The sequence below is a fragment of the Pezoporus occidentalis genome, unplaced genomic scaffold, assembly GCF_034315485.1.
Source record: "Pezoporus occidentalis ecotype Australia unplaced genomic scaffold, CSIRO_AGI_Poc_V1 ctg5, whole genome shotgun sequence".
NCBI lineage: Eukaryota > Metazoa > Chordata > Aves > Psittaciformes > Psittacidae > Pezoporus > Pezoporus occidentalis.
The window spans coordinates 5,824,342-5,831,158 of NW_026915835.1; positions in this window are offsets into that span (position 1 = coordinate 5,824,342).

The following is a 6,817-nucleotide window of genomic DNA, read 5'->3' on the forward strand; positions in this document are numbered from 1 at the left end:
AACCTAAACACAGAATTTTGTCTCAGAGTTTGCAGGAGAGATTGGCAAAACATTAGGAAAGAAATGTCATTATATGTTCTTTGCTTAAAAACAAAACAAAATAAAACAAAACATTTCTAGCCTTTAAAATGTTTTTTTTTTTCTGGTACAGCTTGTAGATGGCAGTCTTCTATCACTTATGAAATTACATGAGTACACATTTACATTTATAAATACGTATGCACACAGAAAGACATATAAAACATTAGGATGGCGAGAAGGAGATGGTGTTTGTGGGTTTTTCCATTTTATTTTCCACATCTTGAAATGATAATTGTATAAAGTGCAAAGTTTCTGTAAATCTGATTTAAATCTTTCTTTGGTTCTGCATTTTGTATATTTATGGAAACTAATTGCAACTGTCACAATGATAATAACACAAATAATTATCTCTAAAATATTGCTGGTATCTAGCAGATAATAAGTGCCCCTGGAACTGATGGGATGCTGTCATGCTTCACTAGGCTGAATGAGTGAAGACAGTTTCAGAATTGGATATTTGCCTTAGTCGATGAGGAATGGGTTAGAGACTAGTTAAGCAATCTGGACATCCATAAATCCATGGGTCCAGATGGGATGCACCCGCAGGTGCTGAGGGAACTGGCAGAAGTCATTGCTAGACCACTCTCCATCATCTTTACCAAGTCTTGGGAAACGGGAGAGGTGCCTGAGGACTGGAGGAAAGCGAATGTCACTCCAGTCTTCAAAAAGGGCAAGAAGGAGGACCCGGGTAACTATAGACCGGTCAGCCTCACCTCCATCCCTGGGAAAGTGATGGAACACATCCTTGGTGCCATCTTAAGGCATATCAAGGATAAGAGGGTTATGAGGGGCAGTCAACATGGCTTCACCAAGGGGAAATCACGCTTGACCAATCTCATAGCCTTTTATGAGGAAATAACACGGTGCATGGATGATGGCAGAGCAGTGGATGTGGTCTCCCTTGACTTCAGCAAAGCATTTGACACAGTCTCCCACAGCATCCTCACAGCTAAATTGAGGAAGTGTGGACTGGATGATCAGGTAGTGAGGTGGACTGTGAACTGGCTGAAGGAGAGAAGCCAGAGAGTTGTAGTCTATGGGGCGGAGTCTAGTTGGAGGCCTGTAACTAGTGGAGTGCCTCAAGAGTCAGTACTGGGACCGGTATTATTTAATATATTCATCACTGATTCAGATGAGGGAATTGAGTGTACTATCAGCAAGTTTGATTAAGGGAGTGGAGCATCTCCCTTATGAGGAAAGACTGAGGGAGCTGGGTCTCTATAGTTTGGAGAAGAGGAGACTGAGGGGTGACCTTATAAGTGTATACAAATATATAAAGGGGGAGTGTCATGAGGATGAAGCCAGGCTCTACTCAGTGGCAAACAATGATAGGACAAGGGGTAATGGGTACAAACTGGAACACAAGAGGTTCCACTTAAACTTGAGAAGAAACTTCTTCTCAGTGAGGGTGACAGAGCACTGGAACAGGCTGCCCAGGGAGGTTGTGGAGTCTCCTTCCCTGGAGACATTCAAAACCCGCCTGGACACATTCCTGTGTAACACTATCTAGGTGTTCCTGCTCCGGCAGGGGGATTGGACTAGATGATCTTTCGAGGTCCCTTCCAATCTCTGGCATACTGTGATACTGTAATAATACTTATGAGTAATGGGGAACTTTTCCTTAATGTGTGTTTCTAAAATTATGCTGGCAAGAAACCTTGCACTTAGGAATATAAAAGCTTTAAACATCAAGCAAATTTTATTTGAATTACTTTGTGGCACTTGGTTTTAATCCGTGAAGCAGAGACATAAATTCTACACTTGTGCACCAAAAAAAAGAACACATTCACACACACACACACTAAAACCCATCTACAACAACAAATCAACCAAACAAAAATCCACCTGAAAAGGCTTCTGACAGCAATACCAGGAAAGCAGAATTACAGGAAAAAAATTTCTCAGCTTACACACTAGGCAACCACGCAACATCTTCACCTATCTTTTGATAAATAGTTATGCTGTAACTTATACTCTAGGTGCATCTTAACAGCATGATAGAATAAGCACAGTCTGTGGCACTTTGGAGAAGGAAAGAAAAAAAAACACAAACACAAAACAAGCAAGATCCTCTAACCGGCTTTGTGACTTCTCTGTGCATGTCCTTTTTTTATTAATGGTCTTTTCCTTCTGCCTTTGAAAAGCTTTTTAAAGGTACTACACAGAGCTGTAACGCAAAAATACTAAACTGATAAAATGATGCAATGTGGCTTTGTCTCTTTGGCTTTGTCTGTTTTTCAAGCATTTCTGTTTTGTAGAACTAATTTATACTTTTTCTCACATGAAATTGTTTCTGATTGATAATATGATGAAGCATTCTGCATTTGACCAACATGTTCACATTCTGCTCATTGCTGATGCACCACATCTGAAGCATTACTTTTCACTGCCAAGCCATGAAGAGAGTTGCAACAGGAGAATAAAAATTGATTTGCCTCAGCAAAACATAAACACTCCTGATATTCATCCTCTGTTCCTTAGCCTTATATTTGAAGACGGCAAATCTTATTTTCACTTGCTCATGAAGTTGTCATGGAACTATATATTGGCCAATATAAATAACCTCTTAATGGATTTATTAAATAAACATATTCTTAGCCCAATATCAACTTTTTCTTCCCATTCCTTATCCTTAGCAGAAAGTGTGCCTTAATTATAAAATCACTGGCTGTGGGATAAAGTTCCGTTACAAAATCCTCTGCAGATTTCCTTCCTCATCTGAAAAGATAATCAAATTATGCCAGTGTTTGGCTTGGTCCTTATTTGTTGCTCACTGCCATCTGTGTTGTCACTGCTTACATGAGATATTCAAAGAAAGCTTGCAAATGAGGATATCTGGTTTTGAAGGCTGGCTGGTGCTGCACAGTGTCAAGGTTTGCCTTGCAGCATTTAACCCAATTTGTCTGTGGAATCTAGACACATGTACTCCTTCCCTTTCCAGCTTAAGCACCCTAGGATGCGGTAGGAAGTATCATTATACCTTGATATCTGAAATGCTATGTACCTCCACCATATATTCATCATGAAAATTTGGCTTCACTATGTTTTGAACTTGGACCAGTGGAAACAGTAAAACATAGGACATAGGGAATCGTGTACTTATGTACTTCATATATTATATTCACTGCTGTATTGGGTAAATTCTGCTGTCAGTGTAGATTCATCTGCATTCAAAAGTAAAGATCAAGTCTTTGCAGGTGTGGTTTGTTTTGTTTTGTTGTTTTTTGGGAGGAGTTGTTTGTTTTCCACACAAAAATTTCAATCAATGCTTTTTATTTTCATTTAATATTAGTATATACAAGTGACACTTTCAGTGATCATTCTTCATTTTACATGTTTATAGATGCAATAATCAAGTTAATACACCAGAATAATATACAATTCATAATGCTGTAGTACAGGCCAAGTGTTTTATTTGCTACCATACTGCCTTTTATATGATTGTAAGAATTTTTATTGTTTTGGGTTTACGCTGCCAGGCCACAGTTAGGCTGTTCTGTAGTATCTTGATTTTCCTGCCCAGAAAAGTCAAGTTTGTAATTTCTTAGATGTATATACTCCACTAAGCTTCTCATAGCCACAGTGGATTCCATGAGCCGCAAGATCTCCAGTTTTCCACATATGCTTCATACTAGTCTGTCTGAAGTGATGGGCCAATTTGAATTCTGGGTATAGCTACTTGTCCTGGGTTCCGCAGTAGCAGTCATGTTTTTCCTTTGTGTTAACTGGTACAGTGCTGTGTTTTGACTTCCAGTTTGAGAACAGTGTTGGTGAAGCCGATGTTCTCGGTTGTTGCTAAGTGATGTTTACCCTGACCAAGGACTCTGTGAGGCTCATGCTCTGCCAGGGAGGAGGGGAGGCTGTGAGGAAGCAGAGACGGGGCGCCGGTGACAGCCGGGGAGGTATTCCATACCACAGCACGTCATGCCCGGGGTGAGGGGTAACTGGGAGTGACCCGGAAGGACAGGGGTTTCCGGGTGGATGGCCGGTGGTATCGTATTCTCTTCCCTTGTTATTTTCCCTTATCATTGTTGTAGCTGATAGTAGCGGTGGTGATTTGTTGCTGGGTCTCAACCCGTAGGAGTTGCAATCCTCCTCCCCGTTTTGAATTGTTGTCAGCTCGGCACCACTCACTGGGAGTGAGTGAACAAGCTACCTGACTGGGTTTAAACCACGACACTACTATAATCAGCAGTTACAGTGGGGATGAATATGACCTGAAAGCTTTCCTTTTCATCAGTGGCATAGATTTGTCCACTGCGGTTTAAAATGAAAGATAAGCACTAAATCAAGTACCATCTGTATCTGCTTGTAAAGAAACTGTCTAATAAATAGGATGATATTGGTCTAACCTACAAAGGAAGTCTGAGGAGCTAGAAATCAAGAAAGGCTACTGAATCTGCTGATCTGTAATGTGAACAACTTGAAGCTGAGTCCATTTTTTTTTTTCAAATAAGATGTTTTCATCAGTCAGTAAACAGTAAACACAGAACCAAATGGTAATGGAGTCCTAAGTCTGATAGACAAAGTTTTAAGACAATTCAATACTTAAAAGCTGGAACTGATAAATTCAGATTAAGAAAGAGGTACATTGCTTTCTGAAAAGTGTTAACAATAAATGATTTGTTTCTTTGTTTTTTCTGTTCGATTGATAGTGAAATAGCTAATCTAATTCACAAAATTAATTTTACTACCAAGGTTATACCAATTATTTCAGCAGTTCATTCAAGTTTTATTATAGGGGCGTGTGTGAAGTGTATTTTGCCAGATTTAACAGATGGAAACAATTTCTGACCAAGAAAATGAAGTAAGCTTTAAGTAATGTAGTTTGCTGGTGCTGTTTTGAGGAAATTAAGTAAGCAGCAGAAAGGATATGCATTTGTGCTTTGGTGCTGGCTGAGACTGTAGGCAATTAAACAAAAATACATGTGGTAGGCAAACATTATACTTAAAAAATATTAAAACTTGGTATTATGTCTTTTTTTAATTTATTTTAACAAAATATGATGATATTTAACATCATCTATAACACTATCAGAACTGGGAAGCACAGAGCATGCCATAGCCCAGGAAGAGGCAATGCAGTAATTCAGTGACGTTTTGTTGTATGAAAGGAAGAAATCTTGAAGAATAATTTAAAATGTTACTTATTCATGTTTTACTTTCTGTCTAATTTTACAAAATCAGTCCTTTTTCTTTTGATTCATTTTTTAGGAAATATTTTGCTCTTTTGCTTCTTGATTGATGTTGGCCTATCTGAGATGATTTTAAGAAGGAAGTATGGTTCATGACAATTCAGAGTTGAAATACTCTGAGGAGAAAAAGACAAACCAAACCAAACCCACAACAAAACAATAAAAAGGTGCTGAAAAATAAATAAATAAATTAAATATATGTTTGTACTAGGAATAAGTTAATAATCTTGGAGTCAGCATAGGATCAAAAGACATCATCCAGAACCATTTCTTCTGGAGAACACCTCCCATTCCAAAAATTTATGTTACTTTTTAGTGGGATTCTAGCAGGAATAAGTGATTGTTTTTAATGCTTTTAATTACGCCTCATATAGTGCGGTAGAAAAAAAAATAAATCAATGTGATTAGCCAGAATTTAAGAGAAACAGTCATAATTCCCTGTTTCTGCCACAAAAACTGGTCAAATTTTAGTCTCAATGGCAGTTGTCAGATCAGCAGTGCTTCTGAGCCCAACCATACCCCAGCCCCAAGTACGCTGCCCTGTTGCCTGCAAAGCCCCTGTTTTCTGGAGAAGCAAAAGGCTTCTAGGCTGAAAGGGCCTGGGGTTGCAGTGACTCAGTCTGCACCTGACAAAGACAAATCAAGGCGTAACATTCTGGGAAGCACTTGCATATTCTCACCACTCAAACAAGGAACTTCATTATTATCTTGATTTTCTATATATAGAATAAATAATGCTGGTTAGTACTTGATCTGAATATTGTAAGGACAAATACATTGAGGTTTCATGCAACTTCTGTCTTAAAAATATGAACAATGTAAGTTGTAATAGATGGATGCAAATTCACTGCACTAAGCTTATTACCCCCAAATTAGAACTGTGATGATAAGGCTTTTAGTAAAAACCTGATTTAAGCACAGAGACAAGCTTATCTATGAAAGATTGTTGAGCCCTAAACTATGCACCTTTAAGAAACGTCTTACATGGATACCTACTAGTATAGGTATCATAATAGCTACTAGCATAAAGAGTTATAAGTTGACTAGTTAGAATCACTGCGTGTTAGTAAGGTATATTATTTCTTATTTCTGCTTCTAGGCATGTATACATAAATCCTGACAATGCTGAGCTACTCAGCACCATAGCCAAGTTATAAGTGTAACTTAGCTAACATAGTAAATATGGTCAGACCACAAGAAATTGTGTGAAGAGCTGCACAGAGCACTTGCATCAACTGTGGGAGGTCCAAATTCAAAATCTACAACTCCAAAAATACCCGAGGCAGAAGACTAACCGGAGTTTTACATTAATAATATATTTCTCACTGGAAATACATGCAATTTAATGTAAAAAGGCACACACAGAAAAAACTCAACAGAAAATTGATTTATATTTCTGACTCCTAAAAAAAGTTCTCTAAATTTTTGATGATATGTAGATTCATAGTTCAGATATTACAGAATATAGTTGTGATGGTTAACACTTCCTCGGGAAGAGAATGAGCCAGGTTCTGTCTGGACACCTGAGTAAGCATGAACAG